The sequence below is a fragment of the Papio anubis genome, chromosome 16 (assembly GCF_008728515.1).
Source record: "Papio anubis isolate 15944 chromosome 16, Panubis1.0, whole genome shotgun sequence".
Taxonomy (NCBI): Eukaryota; Metazoa; Chordata; class Mammalia; order Primates; family Cercopithecidae; genus Papio; species Papio anubis.
In genome coordinates this window covers 58,428,437-58,441,569 of record NC_044991.1, presented here as the reverse complement: position 1 = coordinate 58,441,569, position 13,133 = coordinate 58,428,437, and the positions used below count along the sequence as shown (strand labels likewise).

The 13,133-nt window shown below is 41.4% G+C and overlaps 1 pseudogene; it reads right to left on the bottom strand.

Annotated features, from left to right (window-relative positions):
• Window positions 1-10,403: 10,403 nt before the first annotated feature.
• On the bottom strand, window positions 10,404-11,081 carry LOC116270701 (annotated as a pseudogene).
• Between the last annotated feature and the right edge of the window lie 2,052 nt (window positions 11,082-13,133).

Here is a 13,133-nt window from a genome sequence, read left to right as displayed (position 1 = left end):
ATCTTAGAGAAAAAGCTTTCATCATTGAGTATGATATTATCTGTGGAACTTTTATATATTATCTTTGTTATGTTGAGGCAAATTCCTTTCATTCCTAGCTTATTGGATGCTTTTATCATAGAAGGGTGTTGAATTTTCAAATGGCTTATCTGCAATTCAGATAATCTCATGTTTTTCCCCCATAATTCTATTTCCCCTTAATGTGGCATATTACATTGGTTGATTTTCAAATGTTGAACCATTCTTGTATTTAAGGGAAAAAAATCCCATTTGATCATGATGTGTAATCATTTTAAATTGCTCTTTAATTCTGTTTGCCAGTTTTTAAAATGGATTTTTGCATCAATATATGTCAGCGATATTGGTTTGTAGTTTTATTTTCTTGTAGTGTCTGTGTCTGTGTTGGCTTCGGTATAAGTGTAATGCTGGCCTTGTAAAATAAGTTTGGAAGTACTTCCTCCTCTTCAGCTTCTCAGAAGAGTTTGAAGAGGATTAATATTAATTCTTTAAATGTTTGGTAGAACTCACCAGTGAAGTAATTTGATCCTAGACTTTTGTTGTTGTTGGTAGGTTTTTGATTACTGATTCAATCTCTTTACTTATTAAAGAAAGGCCCGTTCAGATTTTCTATTTCTTCCTAAATCAGTCTTGGCAGGTTAGGGGTTTCTAGGAATTTATCAGTTTTATTTAGGTTATCCAATTTGTTGGCATACAATTGTTCATATAGTATTTTCTTATAATCCTTTTCACTTCTGTAAAAGTAGTTGTAATGTCCCCTTATTCATTTCTAATTTCAGTTATTTGAGCATTCTTGTTTTTTTCTTTTTTAGTCTAGATATGATTTTTTTATTTTATTGAACTTCTTTATACACTTTTTAAAAACGTTCATTTTAGTTTCAGGGGTACTTGTGCAGGCTTGTTATATAGGTAAACTGTCACAGGGGTGTGTCGTACACATTATTTAGTCACCCAGGTACTAAGCCCAGTTATTTTTTCTCCTTCTTTCCCTCCTCCTGCCCTCCACCCTCAGATAGGCCCCAGTGTTTGTTGTTCCTTTCTTTGTGCCTCTGTGTTCTCATCATTTAGCTCCCACTTGTGAGAACATGCAGTATTTGGTTTTCTGTTCCTGCATTAGTTTGCTAAGAATAATGGCCTCCAGCACCATGTTCCTGCAAAGGACATGATATAATTATTCTTTATGGCTGCATAATATTCACATTTTCTTTATCCAGTCTACCATTGATGGGCAGTTAGGGTGATTCCACAGCTTTGCCATTGTGAATAGTTCTGCAATAAGCATACATGTTCCTGTGTCTTTATGACAGAATGATTTATATCCCTTTGGGTATATACCCAGTAGTGGGATTGCTGGGTTGAAAGGTAGTTACATTTTTAGCTCTTTGAGAAATAACCACACCACTTTCCACAATGGTTGAACTAGTTTACACTCCTGCCAACAGTATATAACTGTTCTATTTTCTCCACACATCTGTCATGCTTTGACTTTTTAGTAACAGCCATTCTGACTGGTGTGAGATAGTATCTCATTGTGGTTTTCATGTACATTTCTCTAATGATTAGTGATATTGAGCTTTTTTTCATGTGCTTATTGGTGACATGTATGTCTTCTTTTGAAAAGTGCTTTGCCCACTTTTTAATGGGGTAGTTTTTTCTTGAAAACTTGTTTACATTCCTTATAGATGTTGGATATTAGATTTGTGTCAGCTGCATAGTTTGCAAAATTTTTCTTCTATTCTGTAGGTACATTAATCTGTTCTCACATTGCTATAAATAAATAACTGAGACTGGGTACTTTAAAAGAAAAGAAGTTAAATTGGCTCATGGTTCCGTAAGCTGTACAAGAAGCATTGAAGTTTCTCTTTCTGGGGAGGCCTCAGGAAGTTTCACTCATGGTGGAAGGCAAAGTGGGAGCAAGGCATCTCACATGATGGGAGCAGGAGCAAGAGAGAGAGCAAGGGGGGAAAGGTGCCACACACTTTTAAACAACCAGAGCTCGTGAGAACAGCAAGGGGATGGTGCGAAACCATCTTGAAGGATCCACCCCCATGATCCAATCATCTCCTATCAGGCACCACCTCCAACATTGGAGATTAAAATTGAACATGAGATTTAGGTGTGGACACAGATCCAAACCATGTCAGTAAGTTGTCTGTTTACTCTGTTGATAGTTTCTTTTGCTGTGCAGAAGCTCTTTAGTTTAATTAGATCCATTTGTCAATTTTTGCTTTTGTTGCAATTGCCTTTGGCATCTTCTTCATGAAATCTTTGTCAGTTCTTATGTACAGAATGGTATTGCCTACGTTGTTTTCCAGGATTTTTATAGTTTGTGGTTTTATATTTAACTCTATGATCCATCTTGAGTTGATTTTTGCATATGGTATAAGGAAAGGGTCCAGTTTCAATCTTCTGCATATGGCTAGCTAATTATCTTAGTACCACTTATTGAATAGGAAGTCCTTTCCCCATTGCTTGTTTTTGTCAACTTTGTCGAAGATCAGATGGTTGTAGGTGTGTGGCCTTATTTCTGGCCTCTCTGTTCTGTTCCATTGGTCTATTGGTCTGTGTATCTGTTTTTGTACTAGTACCATGATGTTTTGGTCACTGTGGAATAATTATCCCTGTGGAATAATTGAATTTGAGTAGCATGATGCTTCTTGCTTTGTTCTTTTTGCTTTGGCTATTGGGACTCTTTTTTGTTCCACATGAGTTTTAAAATAGTATGTTTTTCTAATTCTGTGAAGAATGTCATTGGTAGCTTGATAGGAATAGCATTGAATCTGTAAATTGCTTTGGGCAAGAATGGCCATTTTAATGATATTGACTCTTCCTATCTATGAGCATGAAATGTTTTCCATTTATTTGTGTCCTCTCTGGTTTCTTTGAGCAGCAGTGTTTTGTAATTCTCATTGTAGAGATCTTTTACCTCCATGGTTAGCTGTATTCCTAGGTATTTTATTCTTTTTGTGGCAATTGTAAATGGAATTGTGTTCCTGATGTGGCTTTCCACCTGGCTGTTGTTAGTATATTGGAATGTTAGTGATTTTTGTGTGTTGATTTTGTATCTTGAAACTCTGCTGAGTTGTATATCAGCTTAAGGATCTTTTGGGCTGAGACTATGGGGTTTTCTAGATACAGAATCTTGTTATCTGCAAACAGGAATAGTTTGACTTCCTCTCTTCCTATTTGGATGCCCTTTATTTTTTTCTCTTGTTCGATTCCTCTGGACAGGCCTTCCAGTATATGTTGAATAAGAGTGGTGACAGAGAGCATACTTGTCTTTTCCTTTTGCAAGGGAAATGCTTCCAGCTTTTGCATTCAGTGTGATGTTGGCTGTAGGTTTGTCATAGGTAGCTCTTATTTTGAGGTGTGTTCCTCTGTACCTATTTTTTTGAGATTTTTAAATGAAGGGATGTTGAATTTTATTGAAAGCCTTTTCTGCTTTGATCATCATCACCTATTGAGATGATCATGTGGTTTTTGTTTTTGGTTCTGTTTATGTGATGAATCACGTTTATTAATTTGCATGTGTTGAACCAAGCTTGTGTCCCAAGGATAAAGCTTACTTGACCATGGTAGGTAAGGTTTTTGATGTGCTGCTGAATTTGGCTTACCAGTATTTTGTTGAGGATTGTTTGCATCAGTATTCATCAAGGATATTGGCCTGAAGTTTTATTTTTTATTGTATCTCTGCCAGGTTTTAGTATCAGGATGATGCTGGCCTCATAGAATAAGTTGAAGAGGAGTCCCTTCTTCTCAATTTTTTTGGAATAGTTTCAGTCGGAATGGTACCAGCTCTTCTTTGTATACCTGGTAGAATTCTGCTGTGACTCTGTCTAATCCTGGGCTTTTTTTTTTTTTTTTTGGTTGGAAAGCTATTTACTACTGATTCAATTTCAGAGCTCATTATTGGTCTGTTCAGGGATTCAGTTTTTTCCTGGTTTAATCTTGGGAGGGTGTATGTGTTCGGGAATTTATCCATTTCTTCTAGATTTTCAAACTAGACTTTCTAGTTTGTGTGTATAAACATGTCCATAGTAGTCTCTGACAGTTATTTGTATTTCTGTGGGGTCAGTGGTAATATCTTCTTTGTTGTTTCTAATTTGTGTTTATTTGGATCTTCTCTCTTCTTTATTAGTCTAGATAATGGTCTATCTTATGAATTTTTTCAAAAAACCAACTCCTGGGTTCATTTATATTTTGGACTTTTTTTTTTTTTTTTAATGTGTTTTTGATCATGGCCAGGCTGGGGCCCTGGGAGAGGCCAGCAGACTGAGAGGTGCTTAGGTCAAACTGGTCACATGTCATGGGCAAGAATGCCCTACAGTGTTTAGGTCCAAAAGTTCCCCTAGGGTTAAAGTCTCATATGGGATCAAGTTGAGCCTAGGAGGGTAGGTCTCCCTTGTCATGTTCCATTACAGATACTCCTGCACCAAGCCCCCTGGGCTCCACACCGGCTGGAGTTCTGCCTCTACCACTTCTCTAAGCAGCTCTCCTTGCCAACAGAAGTGTCTGTGGTGGTTGAGGGATCTCCTGCTGGGATTCCAGAGGCCTGTGGTGAGAGGCTCCTTGCCTGTTTAACTCACCCCTTCCACAGGAGTTGCTGGGCGCCAGGAACAAGTTCAGATGTGCAGTAGCCCTGTGCAGGGTTCTCAGCTCCCTTTCCATTCAGCCTAGCATCTGCATCTTTCCTCTGTCTGCTTTAATGCCTTCCGCCTGAAGAGCTGCTAGGAGTGCACCAGTCTTCATGATGTCCTGGTCCCTTGGTGGGAGATGTTCCTCCTGGCTGCATCCAGTTGGTCATCTTGTAGCAGGAATCTTAAAGTTTTTGAAATGCCAACTCTTTGTTTCATTGTTCATATCTGCCATTTTTCTGCTTTCTATGCTTATCTTTATCCTAATATTTATTATTTTCTTCCTTCCCTTAGCCTTGGGTTTAGTTTGTTTATTTTTAATCTTTAAGGTATAAAGTTAGGTTATTGATTTGAGATCTTTCATTTTTCTTAATGTAAAACTTTATACCATAAGTTTGCCTCTTAGTATTGCTTTGATGAATCATATACATTTTGGTGTGCTGTGTTTCCATTTTAATTTGTCTCAAGGTATTTTCCAATTTTCTTTGTGGTTTCTTCTTTGACTATTGGTTGCTTATGAATGTGTTTTTGGGACTGACATCAACAAGATGGTAAAACAGAACATTCCAGTGCTCATCCCACTGTGGAAGCATCAATTTGAACAACTATTCACATACAAAAATACCTTAAAGGGAGCCAAGGAAACCAGGTGAGAGACTACAGCACCTGGGTGCAGCCCATAAATAAGAAAATACACACTGAAGAAAGTAAGAAGAATCATTTTACATTACCCACCTCATCCCTCTCCCAATCCCAGGCAGAACACCTAGAAGAGATGTATCTTCTGCTTGGGGGAAGGAGAAGAAAGTAAGCACTAGCCTTTGCCTTGAACCCCAACATCAGGCCCTGTTGGGAGAACCTGCCCCCAATATTTCAACATAGGTTCTATTTTCCATAAGTGTCGGCCAGCTGAGAAATAAAGAGAGACAGTACAGAGGGAGGAATTTTACAGCTGGGCTGCCAGGGGTGACGTCACATATTGGTAGGACTGTGATGTCCACCTGAGTCTCAGACCAGTAAGTTTTTATTAAGGGTTTCGGAATGGGAGGGGATGTAAAAACAGGGAGTAGGTACAAAGATCACATGCTTCAAAGAGCAAAAAGCAGAACGACTAATAAGGGTCTAACAAAGATCACATGCTTCTGAGGGAACAGGACAAAGGGAAAAAGCAGAACCACTGATAAGGGTCTATGGTCAACAGTGCACGTATTTTCCTGATAAACGTCTTAAACAACAGAAAACACGGCTCAAGAGCAGAGAACTGGTCTGACCACAAAGTTACCAGGGCGGAGTTTTTCCCCACCCTAGTAAGCCTGAGGGTTCTGCAGGAGACCAGGGTGTATCTCAGTCCTTATCTCAACTGCACAAGACAGACATTCCCAGAGCGGCCATTTATAGACCTCCCCCCAGGAATGCATTCCTTTCCCAGGGTATTAATATTAATATTCCTTGCTAGGAAAAGAAGTCAGCGATATCTCTCCTACTTGCACGTCTGTTTATAGGCTCTCTGCAATAAGAAAAATATGGCTTTTTTTGCCCAACCCCACAGGCAGTCAGACCTTATGGTTGTCTTCCCTTGTTCCATAAAAATCCTGTTATTCTGTTCTTTTTCAGGGTGCACTGATTTCATATTGTTCAAACACACATGTTTTACAATCAATTTGTACAGTTAACACAATTATCACAGTGGTCCTCAAGTGATGTACATCCTCAGCTTATGAAGATAACAGAATTAAGAGATTAAAGTAAAGACAGGCATAAGAAATTATAAAAGTATTATTTGGGAACTGATAAATGTCCATATTAAAATGAAATCTTCACAATTTATGTTCCTCTGCCATGGCTCCAGCTGGTCCCTCCGTTTGGGGTCCCTGACTTCCTGCAACAAGGCCCACCTCAATAAAACCCAGTGCAGGGCAGGCCCCTACAGACCCTGACTTCTGGCTGGTACCTATGGACTAAGCCTCCAGTTCTTTCCCAGCACCACATGGAATCCCACAGCCCCTCCAGACTTGGTCTCCAGGCCTTCCCACTACTAGGCTGACCCCAGCAGTGCAAGCTCCAGGCCAACCCCAGGGCTGGGCTAACTTAATGACCCTGAGCATCAGGTCTGCCTCAGTGACTGGCCAGCTCCCACAGACTCAAGCTCCAGGTTGGTGCTTGCAGCCCCAGACTCCAAGACTGCCCAGTGGACTTGGTCACCCCAGTACCAGGATGACCTCAGCAGACCAGACTCTGTACTTCCCATAGCACTGGGCTGGCCCCCACTACCCCAGGCTTCATAATTGCCCCAGCACCAGGCTGGCCCCAGCAGCCCTACTGATCAGATCAGTCCCTGTGGATACAGGCTCTAGGCCTAACCAGTGACAGGTCAGCTCCTGCAGCCCCCGACTCCAGGACTGTCCCAGGTTTCAGACCAACCCTGAACAAGATTGGCCCACACCCTCCCAGGCTTTGGGCCCATCCTGGTGCTGGACTGGCAACCCTGGCCTCAGGCACCAGGCCAGCAAACATGGACACTATCCTCAGGCCTGCCAAGTGACAGCCCTGTCTCTGTGGCCCCACACATACTCCTAACTAGCCCCTGTGGTCCACACTCCAGCAGACCCAAGGTCTAGTTCTGGTCTGTCCCAGTAGACCTCAGTAGCAGGCTGGCCTCTGTGGACTGAGGCTGCAAGTCCACCCCTGTAGATCTAGGACCCAGACCCTATCTTAGTTTGTGCTGCTAAGATAAAATACTACAGACTGGGTAATTTATGTACAAAAGAAATTTATTTATCATGATCTGGAGGCTGGGAAATTCAAGATCAAGGCATTGGCTAATTTGGGGTCTAGAGAGGGCTGCTGTCTGCTTTCAAGATGATCTCTCAGTGCTACCTCCTCTGCAGGGGAGAAATACTGTACCTTCAAATGCCAGAAGAAGCCAAAGAGCAATAGAGAATTATCTTCAGTCACAAACCCCTTTATAAGGTTGCTAATCCCATTCATGAGGGCTCCACCCTCATGACTTAATAATATCTCAGTGGTGGCACCCCTTAATCCTGTAGCATTGGGTATTAAGTTTTAACATAAATCTTGGGGGGGACAACATCATTGAAACCACAGCAGGCAAATCAACATGAACTCAGGCCCCAGGCCCATCCCAGTGGACCCATGTGACTGGCCCATCACAGAAACTGGCTGGCTCCTGCAGACCCAGGCTCAAGGCCCACCCCAGTGCTAGATCAACCCCTTAGGACCTAGGCTTCTGGCCAGCCCCAAGGATACAGACTCCAGTCTCAGCCTTGGGGACCCAGGTTCCAGGCCCACCTCCATGAACCCAATCAACAAGTCTATCCCAGTGGATCCAGGCTCCAGGCCCAACCCTGTGGGTCCATGTGCCAGGCCCTTTGATACGCTGACCCAAACACCAACCCACCTCGCCTGAGGACTTCAATGCAAGCCCATTCATGGACCATTCCAGACACCATGACCAGAATGTCTTGTATACAGACATTAATGTAAGGAACATTAAGAAACATGAAAAACCAAGGAGATATACATAATGTCACCAAAAAAACCACAGTAATCTTCCAGTAGCTGACCCCAAATAAGGAGATATACAAAATGCCTCACAAAGAATTTATAATTATTTATAAATTATTGTTTTATTTAGGGAAGCTCAGTGAACATCAAGAAAATATAAAGAAATATTTGGCTGGTATCAGAAAACCAATAAATGATCCAAATTAGAAATTTAACAGAGAAATTGAAATTATTTTAAAAATCAAATAGAAATTCTAGAGCTTAAAAGTATAATGTATGTAATGAACAAATGCAACAGAGAGCATCAACAGCAAAATTGATTAAAGAGAAAAAAGAATTTGTGGAGTAAAAAACAGATTATATCAAAATATATAGGCAGAGGAGAAAAATGAAAAAAAGAATAAAAAAGGAATGAAGAAAGCTAATGGGATTTATGGGACAACATTAAAAGAGCAAATATTCAAGCTAAAGAATATAAATAAGGAGAAGGAGTCAAAGGGGTAATATTCTTATTTAAAGAAATAGTAGAACATTGCAGAAAAAGAAAACTACAGGTCAATATTTCTTACGAACATTGATGCAAATATCCTCAACAAAATACTAGCAATATGAATTCAGCAGCACATTAAAAGTATTATTTACCATGACCAAATGAGATTTTTTTTCCAAGAATGCCAGAATGGTTTAATATGTGCAAATCAATAAATGTGATATGCCACATTAAAAGCGTACAGGACACAAACCATAAGATCATCTTAATAGAGGCAGAGACAACATTTGATAAAATTAATCATCTTTTCATGATTAAAAACTGTCAACAAACTAGGTATAGAAGGAATGTACCTCAACACAATAAAGGCCTTATATGATAAACCGCAGCTTACATCATACTCAATGGTGAAAAGTTGAATACTTTTCCTCTAAGATCGAGAACAAAACAAGAATGCCCGTTCTTACCACTTCTATCCACTATAGTCCTGAAAGTCCTAGCTAGAGCAATTAGGCTAGAAAAGGAAATAAGAAGTATCCAAAGCAGAAAGAAAGAAGTAAAATGGTCACTGTTTGCATATGATATGGTCTTACATACAGAAAACTCTAAAAACTATGCACAAAAATTACAAGTAATAAACAAATTTATTAAAGTGACAGGATACAAAATCAACATACACAAATTCGTAGTGTTTCTACACCTAACAACAAACTTTGCAGAAAAAAAAGAAAACTAGTGGGTACCAAAATAAAATTCTTAAGAATAAGTTTAATCAAGCAAGTGAAAGATTTGTACACTGAAAACTATAAAACATTGATAAAATAAATTGAAGGAGACACAAATAAAAGATACCTGTGTTTATGAATTGGAAGATTTAATATTGTTAAAATGTTTATACTATCCAAAGTGATCTACAGATTCAACGCAATCCCTATCAAAATTCCAGTGACGTTTTTCACAGAAATAGAAAAAACAATTTAAATATTTGTATGGAGCCACAGGAGACCCTGAATAGCCAAAGCAGACTTGAGCAAAAGATCAAAGCCAGAGGCATCTACCGCCAGACTTCAAAAGACATTACAAAGCTATAATAATCATAATAGCATGATGCTGGCATAAAATAGACACATAGAACAGTAGGACAGACTTAAGAGCCCAGAAAGAAACTTACACATTTAAGGTTAATTGTTTTTTGATAAAGATACAAAGAGCACACAATGAGTAAAGGTAGTCTGTTATTGGGAGAAGTGGACACGCACATACAGAAGAATGAAATTAGATGCTCATCTCACACCACATTCAAAATCAACTCAAAATGGATTAAAAACTTAAACGTGAGACCTGAAACTAAAACAATCAGAAGAAAACGGGAAAACTTCATGACCTTGGTGAGTAAATGATTTTTTGATATGACTTCAAAGTACAAGTAACAAAAGCGAAAATAGACAAATGGGATTATGTAAAACTAAAAAGCTTCTACACTTTTTTTCCCCGTTGTCTAAAGGAGATACTATTTAATTATATAAAAGGCAGGTAATAAAATACATTTCTCTCTTTCTAATCAGGCAGTGAGGCATAAACTGTTGGGGCAATTGTTTTATTTTTTTAATTTTTTTAGATGTAAGAAAGAACTTTATTTCCATATGGTGCTTCGGGTGGGGTCTGATGGGGGCTACAGTCAGATGCTTCCCGGTCCCCACCCCTATAGCTGCCGGGATGTACAGTAAGTGGGTCTTTCAGGGGTACAGCCAGGAGTGGGAGGAGCCCTGGGTCCCCTCTTTTAGGAAGCCCTCGTGGGTCCCCTCACTAAGCCCATCCTGGACGGCCTGCAGGTGGTGTGGCTTCTCACTGAGCCAGCGGCCGCCCTCCAGGACATTGTGGTGGGACCTCCGCCGTGGCAGCGTCATGATCCAGAAGGCCACCCGGGGATGGAGCTCTGTGTGGAAGCTGTCCATGGCCTTCCGGATGGGCACCAGGGCCTCCTTCTCCTCCATCCTGGGTATCTTCCAGTTACCCTGGAAGCTCCCCTCCGCCGGCTGGATGGATGCCACAACCTTCTCGGAGATCAGCACCTCTCCCCTCTTGTTGTCGGTCACCTTGTCAATCTGGAGGTGGCTGGAGAGGGTGTTGTTCCCCAGCTGGTGCTCCTGGTTCTCCTTTTGGTAGTACCTAGGGAGGCCCCGGAAATCCATGGGGGCAGAGAAGCTGTCTATGCCCCAAAGCAGGTCATCTTTCAGGAAAAGTCGGCTGAAGCCTTGGAGTAGGCTCTGGAGGCCTGTAAGACCCAAGGAGCTCTCTTGGGCATCAGCGTCGTGGATAGAGGCTGCAGTGGAGGGAGTCACCAGGGCAGAGAGGAGCAGCAGCAGGACCAGCGGATGCCGCATTGTGGGGTCAGGGGAGGAGGTTTCTCCCATCTCACACCCTTTCTGGGCTCCGCCCTTATGCTAGATCACAGCCTGGTGACCGCACTCCAGGACTTCCGGCCACCCACGGACTATTTGGCCCAATCTCAGCTCACTGGAACCTCCGCCACCCAGGTTCAAGCAATTCTCCTGCCTCAGAATCCCTAGTAGCTGGGATTACAGGTGTGCACCACCACACCTGGCTAATTTTTGTATTTTTAGTAGAAACGGGTTTTCACCATGTTGGCCAGGCTGGTCTTGAACTCCTGACCTTAAGTGATCCACCTGCCTCAGCCTCCCAAAGTGCTGGGATTACAGACATGAGCCACTCTGCCTGGTGCAATCTGCTGTTCTTCTAATGAGGATTTTCTTATATGTGACTTGACACTTTTCCTATGTTTAGAATTCTCTCTTTGATTTTAACTTTTGACAGTTTGACTATAATCTGCCTCAGAGAGGACATTTATGGATTGACTGTGTTTAGGGATAGTTGAGTTTCCTGTATCTGAATGTCTGTATCTCTGGCAAGAATTGGGAAGTTTTCAGTTAATATTTCATTAAATAATTTTTCTTTGACTTTTTCATACTTCTGGAACTCTAAAATTTTGATTTTTTTTTTTTTTTTTTTGGCTTTGGTATCTTACACATCTTCATTCTTTTATCTTTTCTTCCTTGTTTTCGTCTGACTGGGTTACTTCAAAAGCTCAGTTTTCTTCTGCTTAATCTAGTTTATCTTAGAAGCTCTCCATTGTAGCTTTGCTTTTATTCGTTGTGTTATTCAGTTCCAGGATTTCTGTTTGCTTCTTTTTTTTATGATATGCATCTCTTTGTTGAATTTCTCATTCAGATACTGAGTTGTTTTCTTGATTTGCAATGTTTATCTGTGTTCTCTTGTATCTCTGTGTTTCCTTACAATCATTATTTTGAATTACTTTCCAGGCATTTCATAGATTTCTTTTTATGGGGGGTCTGTTACTGGAGAATTATTTCATTCCTTTGGAGGTGTTGTATTTCCTTGCTTTTTCATGTTTCTTGTGTCCTTACATTGATATCTGTACATATGGTGTAACTGACATTTCTTTCAATTTTATGGAGTAGCTTTAGTAAGGAAAAATGTTTCCCCGTAGAAGTATCTATAATGTAAGTTGGGTAGGGTGCTTTGGCTTTGATTTTGGGCGGACACTATAGTGTGGTCTCTATATGATTACTTTGGCTGTCATTAACATTAGTGATATATGTGAGCTCCTTGGCATCTTAGGGAGTAGTTATTTGTGGAAGCTGTGGCGAGGCTTTGGCAGTTTCATATATTCCAAGTGGGCTGGTTCATAGGTTCCTAGGTTGAATGTGCAGGCACTGGTGGTGATGGTTATGTGCTTCATGTGGGCTGGTCTTTGGGCCCTAGGTTGGATGCACAGGCACCAGCAGTGGCAATGTAGTGCCCTGAGTGGGATGGTCCTTGGTCACTCAAGCAGAGCATAAATGCTGGCTGGGCAGTTCCTCCTTCGGCCCCCAGGTGGGCACACAAGTGCTGGCAATATCTGTAGTTGGGTGAGTGGACTGGTTTCGTTTCCTGAGTGGGGTAGCTGGGAGCTGGTGGTTTCTTCAGTGGGTTGGGCAGGTCAGTCTCTGGGCCCTTGGGTGGTATGTATGGTGTTTCATGGCCCAACTGCTGGAGGGGAGTGAGGTTACTGTTGGTGGCAGCAGGTCCAGGAAGGTTGCTCTCAGGCTCTGGGAAGCTCACACTTTGGTTCTCTATGTCCTTGAGCCAGTATACCTGTCGTGTTCGACCATGTGTTCCCTGGGGTCTGGGATGTTGTGTGGTCTCAGATGCTGGCAGTGCGGTTGTGCCACTGGGCCTAGCCAGCACTATGATGCTGCAGCCCTTTGAGTGGGTGTTGGGGGATATTGGTGGGGTCTCAGTGTTGTAGAGATGCAGGAGCTATTGGTCTCCATGGCAGGATATAGTCTGTTGTTGTATTTGCTCTCAAAATGGCACCATACTATAGTAGCCTGGGTTCCAGGGGTGGGCCCCTGCACAAATTCTCTCCCTGTAACAAATGCAGT